Source organism: Echinops telfairi, unplaced genomic scaffold (assembly GCF_000313985.2).
Source record: "Echinops telfairi isolate 266 unplaced genomic scaffold, ASM31398v2 ScPeMD7_7420;HRSCAF=8458, whole genome shotgun sequence".
NCBI lineage: Eukaryota > Metazoa > Chordata > Mammalia > Afrosoricida > Tenrecidae > Echinops > Echinops telfairi.
Genome location: NW_022111320.1, coordinates 2,628,431 through 2,641,117, shown reverse-complemented (window position 1 = coordinate 2,641,117; position 12,687 = coordinate 2,628,431).

Here is a 12,687-nt window from a genome sequence, read left to right as displayed (position 1 = left end):
AACAAGGTCAATTCAATGAAGGATTCAATTCATTTACACTCTTGCTTCTAACTGAATAATTCAGACATATTTCAATCACTTAATTAGCCCAAGTTTTATTTACTTTGTATCCATAGTGCATTCTTTTTTTTTCCTTTAAATCATTTTATTGGGGCTTGTACAACTCTTATCACAATCCATACATCAATTGAATCAGGCATGTTTGTACATATGTTGCCTTCATTCTCTTCTAGACATTTACTTTCTATTGAGCCCTCGCTACCAGCTTTCTTTTCTCCCCATCCCTCCTCCACCCTCATAACTCCCAGATAAATTTTACATTGTTATTATTTTCATCTCTCACACTGACCGCTATCTCCCTTCCCCCATGTTTTCTGCTGTTCTTCCCCCTGTAGAGGGGTGTTTGGTTATGTGTCGATCATTGTGATCGGTTCCCCCTTTCTCCCTCTTTCCCCTACTCTTCCAGCATCATCACTCCCACTCCTGGATTCTGTGTGTCTGTGAGCTCCCATCCATTTTCATACCTTGTACATGCTCCTGTCTAGTCTGAACTGGGAAGCAGCACTGGGGTCATGGTAGTAGGGGGTGAGGAAGCCTCAAGGAACCAGAGGAATATAGTGTGTTTCATTGATGGTTTACAGCGCCCTGGTGACTCATCCCCTCCCTGTGGGCTCTCTGTGGGGGGATTGTTCCACTGTCTACAGATGGGCTTTGGATCTCCGCTCCAGCCCCACTCATTCTCAACAACATGTTTTTGTTTGTTATGTGTCTGCTGATGTCTTTTACCCGGTCCCTATGACTCCTCATGATCACACCAGCAGTGTGCTTCTTCCATGTGGACTTGTTGCTACACTGCTGAATGGCTGCTTGTGTAATTTCAAGCCTTTAAGACCCCACATGCTATATCTTTTAATGGCCGGTCACCATCTGCCCTCTTCACTACATTTGCTTATACACCTCTTTTGTCTTCAGAGATTGTGCCATGAGGATGAACATCTCAGACTGCTGGTTGGTTAGAACAAAGTGTTCTTGTATTGAGGGAGGGTATGAGCAGAGACCCAAAGTCATGCCCTATAAATATTGCCATATAAATATATGTACACGGGCCAGTACCTCTATTTGTGTGGATTAGTGTATTTTCATCTGTACACCACTTTGTTTATACCTCGATCCTTTGCTTTGCTTCCTTGGTCCCTCCTCTGTTTCCTTTTACCTTCCTTATTCCCCACGGCCACTTTCCCCTTATTTCTGCTCTTGGTACCTCCTCTTAGCTACTCTGCTGTTGCTCCAGCACTAGCCCCCACCTCAGATCCCTGTCTCCTCCTTATAATGCATCCTTTGTCAACAGTTTTACTGGCACATAATTCATATACCATATAGTTCAATGGTTTAAATTTACGAAAAAGGAGTTGTGCATTCCTCACCACAATCAATTTTAGAGCAATTTTTCATTCTTGTATCTATTTATTATTAGCTATTTATCCCCTCCCCCCAACACACACATTCTTCCCTGCCATCCCTAAGGAACTATTAATCTAATTACTAACTGTATAGATTTACCTGTCCTGAATTTCCTATAAATAAAGGCATACACACAATGAATAGATGGATGGATTGTGATAAGAGCTGTAATAGCCCCCCAATAAAATTATTTTGGGGGGGGAAGTCATACTAAAGAATCCCAACAAGAAAAAAATAAAACGCACGCGAAAAAATCCTCAATCCAAAGAAAGCAGAAAATAATAAAAAGAAATAGTTATAAATGGGTCAAAAGGGGAGCAAATGTCACATCGCATTTTAACCTAACTATAGCAGCAGTAATTCACTTTCCGGGGCCTCCGAAGACTAGACTGTGCACACCTGCGGCCCATGGACTGAAGGAACGCAACGCAGGCTTAGTCGATGTCGGGGCTCTGTAAACGGACCCGGGGTTTCAGCTGTCAGTCTCAGACTCGGCCATTCAGTCACCCTCACTGTCGTCATTCACAGTCAGATTCATCACCATGGAGTTCATTCTGACTCACAGCAACCCTACAGAACAGAGCAGAGCTGCGTGTGTGCGTCTCTGAGACAGTGACTCTTTATGGAAGCAGGAAACCTCATCCTTCTCCTGCAGAGCAGCTGGTGGTTTAGAATTTCTGACTTTGAGGTTAGCAGGCCAAACTCATATTCCCCAGTGTCACCAGGGCTCCAATTCTGTCATCCATAGGCTTCTGCAAACTGGGTGCTCAGATTTCAAGCTCTAATACAGTCCCCCATCTGCACCCACTCCCCACCCCCACCTCTGAATAACACATTGTTAAACACAGTGCGATAGTTAGGTTTTCTACACCAACATGGCTCCCATAGGGACATGTGGGTGGAGTTAAGACTGTCAATCAGGTTAAAGCTTGATTGGAGGGTGAGGGAGACAATTGGCTTTCTGAGGCTGGCCCCCCTCTCTCTTTCTCCCTGGAGGCAGGCCACACCCTCTCTGCTTCACCTTCCTGTTGATGAGCCCCTTTGAGCCACACTGATGGCAGCCAGAGCCCTGGAGATGCATCCACTGCCATTGGATCCACAAGATCTACTGGCCTGTGATCTTCCTGCATTCTGCACATTGTGTGTGGCTACATGAGTCTGAAGTGAGAGTCAAAGACTAGTATCAGGCTTATGGAGTAGATCAGACTTATGGACTTGATTTGAACTGGGTTGGATGTTTGCTTGATATATAATTACTTCTTGATATAAAGCTCTCTCTTAAATGTATATGAATGCCCCTGAATTTGTTTCTCTATTCAACCTGGCTTAACACACACAGCTTTACCTTTTCTATTATTCTGATCAAAATAAAGTACCCAACACTTCAAAATATTTTTTACGTTATCCAAAAATATATTCAATGTAGCCTCAAGGAAGTCTCTCAAACTGCACATGCAATTTTGTGCCTGATTCCGTGACTGGAAGGAGCCCTAGCGGCACTGTTGGGTAGGGTTGGACTGCCAACCCCAGGGTCAGTGGTTCACTCCATCCAGGTACTTAATTTTGTGCCTGGTGCCATGACCGGAAGGAGTCCTGGGAGCACCATTAGATATGTGTAGGACTATCAACCACAGGTTGTTGGTTCAAACCCATCAGATGCTCTACAGGAGATGATGAGGTTATCTGCTCCCACAAAGATTTACAAAGCCTCAGAAATCCTATGTGGACACCCTATGGGTCAAAATTCATTCCATGACATGGGCTTAGGGTTATCACAAATGGGTAGCACAGAAAGTTAAAGCCTAAAGATTAGCTGTTCTATTTCATCCAAGCATGTCCGCAGAAGAAACGGCTAGCACTCTGTGTCTGCATCATCACAGCCATTGAAAACCCTAGGGGGTGTAGTTCAACTCTACCCTCACGGGGGACTCCAACACAACTGGTTTGTTTGTTTGATCAGGAAGTTTGAAATAGATCATATTCTCCAGCATAACAGGGCTTATCTCCAGCTAATCCTTCATTGTAAAACATGTTGACAGTACATCTAATCCTATCAGGTTTTGAAATGTTATTTTCAAGCCACACAATCTACCCTGAGAAATAGTCAACACATTTGATGAATTCTTAACATGTTTTCTCTCCTTTTACACACACACACACACACACACCCTTCTTTGTTAAACATTTCCCCCCAAAAAATGACAGACTTAGATAACCTTTCTCCTACCTCCTTTTAATTATATAGAATTTTCCCTTTGTCTTATACTGAAATTTAATCCTTCAGAATTCCCATGTTTGTTCCACATGGTTGAATGGAATGTTCAGAATTTTTGCATGTTATGCCTCATTAGGTAAGTAATCAACCAAAATAGATATTTATGACACTTAGTTCTCTCATTGTAAGTAAACACACCCTAAATGTTCTACCAAACCAAATTTCTAAATATCCACTAGGGTTTTATACTGAAACTAGACTATAAAAAGTATGTAACACAAATGTCTTCTATCAGTATTGTTTCAAAAAGCAATTAAGCTTAAGTTTGAAGGATTCTGATTAGCTCAATGAGTAGTTGAAATTACTGAGTCCATTATAATTAAAATTTCACCTTTTATTTAATTAAGGAAATAGTCTGAAAAAATAAATGCAAATCAGTTCAAAGAGATAGAGCATGACTCACAAACACACCAACCAAGAACTGTTTGTTGTGTTAGCTAATCTTTCTCTAGAATTATTGATTGAAAACATGCACAGCAATTTCAAAGAAAACTAATAATGATTTATTGAATCAGAGGAAAGCCTGTAGCACACTCTGAATAAAGGAACAGGGTGATTCATGTAGGAAAAGAAATTCTGGGGGCTAATTCCTAGCAAACATCTCATTAAAAAGGTGGTTAAACAAGTTGAGGAATGTTTTAGTTAGTGCTGCCATGACAAGAGCACCACAAATCACTGGCTGTAAGGAAGAGACATTTGTTTTCAAACAAGCAGTCAAGTGAGGCATCAACTAAGCCTGCATGAAAGAAGCACACCAGTATCTGTGATACAAGGATTGTAAATGATAAAATCCAAATCAGAAGAAGGGAATGGTATCAGAGCTTAGATTATGAGATTCTGGTTTGCAGAAGGCTATGGATGACAGTGGAAGCCCAATATCCATTCACGGGATCTGCACATGGACTAAGCCTCTGGTGATTCTCCTCTGATCATAAAGGGGAATGGGAATAGCCAGGTTATTAGGTAGAGCATGTTGTAGAGACCGCTATAGAAGATTAAAATGAAAAATCCGACTTGAGTCATTAAAACCTTGTCATTTGATCTCCTTTTTGATACACTTTGATCTTGATTTGATTTTTAATTTTCTGGGTGGGTTTGTTCTTTTGTTTTTCCTGAATTGGAGCTTCTCTGTTATATTGTGTTATTGCTAGTAGCCTTCTTGACTCTCTGTTATGTGTATTTCTATGTGTTTCAGCATATTGGCCCCAGTTTCAGTGACTCTATAAAGACACGAACTAGAATAAGGGATCCTGGAAGGTACGGCAGGGGCCTAATGGGGAGCTGATGTCCAAGGAGCACAAGAAAGGAGAAAATGGTTTGAAAATGATTGTGGTAGCAATTGCCCCTACACTGCTTGTTATGACTGAGCTACTGAATGAGCTATATGAACCATTCATATAATGAACTAGATGATGTCTGAATTATGTCCTCATAAAATGTTTCTTAAAAATAGACATTTACTTACAATTCAGGATGCTAGCAGATGAAATTGGAGTATCAGCTCTAGGAAAAGGCCCTCTATCCAGTATGAAGACAGATCCTTCACTCAGCTTCTGTCAACCTCACTATAGAGACTACTGGATCGACTAGAACTAAAATTCAGCTATCTTCATCGGATCTATCCTTTCCCCTTGCCACTCTGTCTCTGGCTCTAGACTGCTCTTTAAATCACTCAGATGTGATTAGATTTAGGAAACAGCCTACACAAACCTGGCTTCACAAGCATAATAAAGAAAAACTTATTTCCAGATAGGATTGCATCCACAAGTTCAAGGTCAGGACTCCGACATATATATATTTGGAGGGGTTGAAATCTCAACCTCTAGCAGGAACTCACTCCTCTCCAACGGGAGGAAGAGGAATGGGTGCCATACATGTTAACATCGGGGACAGAACTTCATAAGAGCAGTGGGGAGGGGGGGACCTCAGTTAAACTTCAGCCTAGGTTACCCTTGTATGAAAAGTATATGATTCCAAGGTCCCAAGCCCTGAGGCCAGTTCCAACACACAAACGAATTAGAATTAAAGCAGGGAAGCTACTCTCAAAAGGTGGATCCGGAATGTGTTTCGTGACAACAGTTTTCCTGCGATCAGGAGGGTGTCCCATCACATGCCACAGAGTAAGACTTCATAGGAGTTCTCTGTAATCCCTCTTCTCCCCCACCCCCCTTTCCAGCCCCCAATTCCAGTGCTTTAAGACACACTCTACTGCTCTAGGCACCTCCAAGTGCTCCTCCCTTTCTCTCGCCCACCCCCACATTTCTCTCTCCCTTCTTCCCACTCTTTCTCTCTCCTTCTTTCCTCCACAGCTCTCTAATTTTCGCTTTTTCTCCCTCCTTTATTTCTTCCCATTCTCCCTTTCCTTCCATTCTCTCAGGACCTTTCTCCACCCACACACCCACTATTCCCAGGAGTGGAGTCCTTGTAGTTAGGGCCTTCAGACAGAACCAGGGGACATCGCAGGGTTTAAATTCAAGAAAGGTGTGTGCCAGGGATGTTTCCTGTCTCCGTAGTTATTCCATTTGAATGCTGAGCAGCTAATGTGAGAAGCTGGCCTACGTGAAGAACCAAGGCATCAGGATTAAAGGACAGCTCATTCACAACTTGCAATGTGCAGATGCACCTCAATCCGCGAGTTGCTGACTTGTACAGAATAAACTCGTAAGGGACTGGATGCTATTTACACAAACAGTAGGAGCTGGTGATAGAGCAAGACTTCCCATAACATTCACTCACAAAGGTGAAACCATGCCCATCAGATTAATAGATGTCATAATAAAGCAAGGAGAGCATTAAAATAATAAGCATATGATAGTCTCAGGTCACCATTCATTGAGTACTCTCAAGGTCAGAGTTCCACACCAAAGTCCAATGATCTCCAGTTCTATAACTGTAGGATATCAGACATCTGGTGTTGAAACCCTGAGGAATTTCAGTCTTCACACCAAGGGTTCTGGGTGAGTTTGAGGCAAAGCCCAGTTCACTTAGTGGGGTTTCTACATCCAGTCCTTCTGGGGTAGCCTATGAAGGATAATGTGTGCCTCCGAACAACAGAGTTCACAGCCCCATTCGTGTGGAGCACATGACCTGGGTCATCAAAGGCTGGTTAGCAACTAGGTCTCAAGTGGGGACTGACTCATTCAAATACCAAAACAAAACAGTCCATCAGCTTAGAAGGAAAGAGAAAGAAATCATGTTAATCAAAGGGAAGGTGTCTGCCTCCTGGAATCCTATGGTCAGGAAATGGGCCAATGGAACGGCTTGGTTCCAAATACCTGTGGATTTCAAAGCAAAGCAGTGCATCCTCACTGGGACATGTGGAAGAGCGAGCAGACCAGTGAGGAGGAGGAGCAGGAAGAACAGGGCTGCCTCAGGCTCACACCACCAGTGTGGGAGAGTTCCGGAAAGTGAGGCTGCTGTTTCAGTTGGCCAAATGTAAAGCAGAAGGAGCAGACTGCCTTGCCCAAAAGGGACACATGTGTCCTCTTGTCCTAAGAAAGGTCTCATACCCTAGCCATGTTCCTAACTATCTGACTTCCTCTTGTTTTCATCCATGGTTAAAGCGCTTGGCAGCTAACCAAAAGGTGGTTCAAGCTCATGACCACTCTGTGGCAGAAAGATGTGGCAGAGTTTGATCAGGTCACAGCTTGATTGGAGGGCAATGTTGATAAATGAAGATGGCTGGCATCCCATATCTCTCTTGCTCCCTGGTGATCAGACAAGCTTGCTGCTGCTTTAGCCAGTTCTCTGCCTCAACCTGTGTGCTACACTACCTGAGGGCCAAGCCAACCTGTGGATCCTATCACTAGAGCTTAAGGCTCCTTCGAGACCTGCTTCACAACAATGCTGGTACATACTTTGTTTGAGCTTGAGGCTGGTGGATCCTATCGCCATGCTTGAGTTTGAGATCCCATCCAGGCCTACTTCACTAAGCTCCCGAGCTACTGACTGTTGCTGACCCACCCTGCTGTCTGCTACCTGCAAGAAGATTTTGCCTGCCTTGCCTGAGGGAAGACTCCACTGTCTGCTTCCTTGATCTTGGACCCGGCAGCCCACTAGAACTTCTAGCATATTAACTGTTCCACGAAAGTGAGTTGAACTGAGTCCTCTGTACTGCTGTGTGGACTTAGCAGCTGTTACATTCTTATATAGGGTTACTGTGAGTCAGAATTCACTCTGTGGGCATGGCTTTCTTGTTTGATTGCATTCTTGTTTTTGTTTGGGGGGGAATAGGAAGAGGGCATTGTGCAAGTCTACTGCCTGCAGAAAGGTCAAACCAGAAGCTGTGTCTATGAACTCTTCTCCTGGAGCATCTCTTCTGCACTTGGCGTGGCTGCTGGGAGCAGCTCCTCCCCAGTGTTGCTGTAAGGTGCACCTGAGTCATTTCCAATTCATCTGTACAACAGACCGAAGCACTGCCCCTTCAGCACCATCCTCGCAACGGTCATGTGTGAGCCCACTGTTGCAGCCACCGTGTTAATCCATCTCCTTAAGGGCCTTCCTCTTTTTCTTTGCCCTTAGACTTTTTCTTTGCCCTAATGTCCTTCTCCAGGGACTGGTCTCTCCTGATAACACGTCCAAAGTCCATGAGACAAAGTCTCGCCATTCTCCCTCCTTTTTAAAAATGTTTGGACTTCTTTTTTTTTTTAATCACTTTATTGGGGGATCTTACAGCTCTTATAACAATCCATACATCAAATGTATCCGGCACATTTGTGCATATGTTGGCAACATCATTTTCTGAACATTCACTTTTTACTTGAGTCCTTGGTTTGGGCTCCTCATTTTTCCCTTCTTCCTCCACCCTCCCACCTTTGTGAACCTTTGATAAAGTAGTATTGCTTTCATACCTGATACCAGCCACTGTCTCCCTTCACCCACGTTTCTGTTGTTCACCCTCCTGGAGTAGGGAGGCTATGCATCGATCATTTCGATCCCCCCTTTCTCCTCTCCCAGCCCCCCACCTTCTCCCTACCCTCCTTGTAGTGCTACTCCCATTTCTGTTCCCGTGGGACTTATCTGACCTGGACTCCGTGTGTCATGAGCCCTTATCTGTATCAGTGTACATGCTCCAGTCTAGCCAGAACTGAAAGGTAGGACTGGGGTCATGATGGTGGGGGGTGAGGAAGCCTCAAAGAATCAGAGGAATATTGTGTGTTTCATCAGTGCTGTACTGCATCCTCATTGACTCATCCCTTGTGACCCTTCTGTGAGGGGATGTCCTATTGTCTACAGATGGGTCTGGGGTCTCTGCTGTGACACCACCCCTCCCCCTTGTTCCCAACAATTCAAAGGAGTATTCATGGCACCTTGCCAGCAGCTCTGTGGGAGAAAGACTGGGCGTTTTACTGCCAGAGACAGTTTCGGTCTCAGAACCCCTGGGGGCCACTTTGCGTCAGCGTTGCCTCAATGACGTGGGAAGGAGCATTCTGGCTGTTCTTCTTCCAAGTCGGATTGGTTGGTTCTTTAGGCAATCCGTGGTCCTTGCAATATTCTTCTCCAGCACCACAATGCAGAGGCATCCATTCTTGGGAGAGAGCCAAGGGTCCCACCCCAGCCCTCCTCGGGCTGCTTCTACATACAGAATTAGGGTGTTAAGAAGTCAGGGGATGTGGGTGGGGGCTCTATGCTCAGTTCTTCAGCCAAATCTTAGGAAAACTCGGAGGAAATTTGCGGCATCAGTAGGACCTTTGGGCTCTTGTGTCAATTGAGAGGAAACAGAAGTCCCACGTGCCGTCCTGTCATTCCTATCATTTCATTTGCACATGTGTGCTGGGATGCTCTTCTAAACCTTTGAACGCAGATAGACTCATACTTCCCTGGGTGCTTACGGTGAACTCTGAGCTGCAACCATCAAGACAATGCAATTGCTCGCCCTTCTAGTCTTGAAGTTGTGAGCCTGTGAAAACGAGGGAAGAGCAAGCTTTAAGCAAGTTGCATTACATAAACTAAGCACTAAATAGAGGACTACAACTTATTAGTTACACTTATTTTTGAATCAATTAAAGTCCATCTTCCAAACGTTGGTCTCTTCATAACATACAATGCTTATTTTCTCTCAGTGGTAATTAAATCATGTCCCCTTGTTTCCACTCCACCTTCTGTTCAGCTCTGTATTTTGATCAGTGTCTTCATTGCAAAAACAATTCCTGCCAGTGAATTTGGCCACTGTGTATGCTATTTGAAATGTTAGATGTGCTTAATCTGAGAAGGATTTGGATCCTATCCTGGCTTTTAGATGCAAAGTCCCAGTGGTGCCGAAGAACCACTGCCCTGAAAGATTTTTTGATATGCTAGGTAATCTACATCTTTTTAAAAATAACTTGTTGAAATCCTTGCAAAAGCCTTGATTTAACAGTAAAATGCTGCCTCCTTCTGGATAAATTGTATAAGCTTGTAAAACGACTGCGGAGAGTCTCTTGAGAGGAACCTGGAGATACAAAAATAGAATTAGAATTCTGCTAATTTACTAATTGTAAAGTATAGACTAGAATGAGCTGGAGAAATTACCCAGATTTTGTGTAGGGTACAGTAAAACACTTAAACTATTGTATATAGATTACTTGATTTTTCTTCTGTTAAAGATCTCCTAACAGTAACTGAGGAAATCGAAAACAGATGGTAATATTGAAATTAGTAGATCTTTATTTTTATACAATACTATCTAACTTAAATATTTAAACATTCAATTGGCATCTGCATTTATATATGCATACATGCTTGGAAAAAATGTACCGTATGTGTGTTTTAATAAATATAATTACTTAGATTCTAGTATTCTTAATTCTACTGCTTAGTACTCATGTGAATTTGGCCAAACCACTTAATTGCATGTATATCTTTATCTGTAAACTGTGGATAATAAATCTTTTGCTATCAATCTCAAAAAGAAAATCCTGTTACACTTACTGAACTCAATCAAAGATAACTCACTATGCATGATATTAAAATAATTTATCTTTAATAGTTTAAGTGGTCACCTGGCTGAAGTGGGGAGGGTGGTGGATAACCATATTTTGTGAACAATAAGAAGAAAAATGCTTAATGAAGTTCTATTTATTAAATGACCACAGCTTGTTTGGTCACACTTAAATCAATCAATTATCTACTACCTGAAGTATAGAAATGGGGAGATGGTAATAAATAACCCCAGACCACAATTAGACAGTAAAGTCAGCTTTCAGTTCTCCAAGAACAGATTAACCTCAGGAAGCCAAAAAGAGCAGGTGTCTAACCCAAGCTGATCTGGTTAGGGACCCAGAGAGAGCCCTGTGTGCTCAGCTTCATCCTTGAGCCAGCTCCCCCCTACCCCACCCCCAAGCCGCCTGCCCTGTTTGCAGGCTAATGGTGAGCTCACTGTGTCCTGATTACAGGAAAGGGACTTTCATGATTCCCTGAGGATTCTTCAATGAAAGCAATGCCGACCAAAATCCAAATCAGCAAAATGACCTAAGGACATTCCAAGTATTCCTTTCCTCAATCGGCTTCCTTCATTAGGGGATGTGCAATTTTATCACCTGTTTCTCCATGCTATCTCTAAAATGGGCATATCAATCTTACCTACTTGATTAGGTTGTTGTGAAGATAAAATGAATTCATTTGAGGAAGGTACTCAGAACAGTCTCTGGTATATAAACACCCAATACCTGTTAGCCAGACTACTATCGACCTTAATATTGGCATCACACTGATTTGCTTGGTCAAAGCCTTCATTTATGGACAAATGATGTGTCTGTCCCTCATCGCTCTTCATTCTTTGAGAGCTGGAGGCTAATCCTTTATGTCTCAGGACAGTCATTTTTAGAGGTTTTGTTCCTGTATTAATTTCCTGGCATGTGTATGTGTATATATTTAATTACAAAGAAATAAATTATAATTGCTGAAGGAATTTAGCCAAGCCAAGCAACAATTTTTACTTTGCAGCCATATAAACAGATGCCCCTGGAATAAGAGCTGAGGCGTATGTACATTCGAGCTGTTCAACATGTTTTATGATGAGGAAATATTCCAATTGCTTTCGGTCCAACAGCTATAATATCACTGTCTCAGAACGATTTGCTAAATCACCCAAAGAAAAAATAGTAAGAGACACCAAAACGTTTTTGATTGAAGGCTAACAATTACATTTGGCCACTAGATGGCATTTAAATTATGTAGCAGCTTTTAACTCACACTTGATCTATTTAAAACATTAATTGGTTTGCACTTGGCCTATGCACTGCCATCCACATGTGTTGACACTGTGGGAACCCTCGAGTTGTCTGAACTGAGGATGAGGAATAACTACAGCAGGCTCTGCAGCTACAGACATAAAATCCCTTTAGAGATATAAAACGGGAGAAGTAATTTTAAATTTCTACCTGAAATCTTCAGACGAGGTTTTTTTTAAAGTAAATTATTAAGGGTAAGACTGAACGAGTGAAAGCCTGGATACCTTATGTCTTTTCAAGTCACCTGATAGTGTAACATGAAGTCTTAATATCCACAGAGCAGTGTAATTCACTGGCAGCGTATCTCATCTGGCCAGGGAAACCTCCGAGCCTGGCTTCTCTTTTTACCAGGACCAGCAGTCTCATCAGATCTGACATTTCCTTTTCAATTAATTCCTAGGAAAAGGCCAGCCGTGGAGTAGTGTAACATCCCAACGGACAGAGGAACAGAACTTAATCCTCATTATATAAAAAGGCTGTTTGAAAGAGAGTCGGGTCCATTATTTTTCATCTCCCACAGGATATTAAGACAGAAACTGATTTTAGATTTCAACAATAAAACTTTAGCATAGCCAAAAGGATGAAAATGAAATAGATACCAGATACACTACAAAATAAAAGTATGTTTTCTTTCCATGTGGCAGAAAAGAAGACACTCTTCTGGTTCAGAAATGTCATGTCAAGATAGCAAGCATGTAGTAACTGACACAAGCCCAGCTCTTTGTTCAGCCTTTGGTGCTG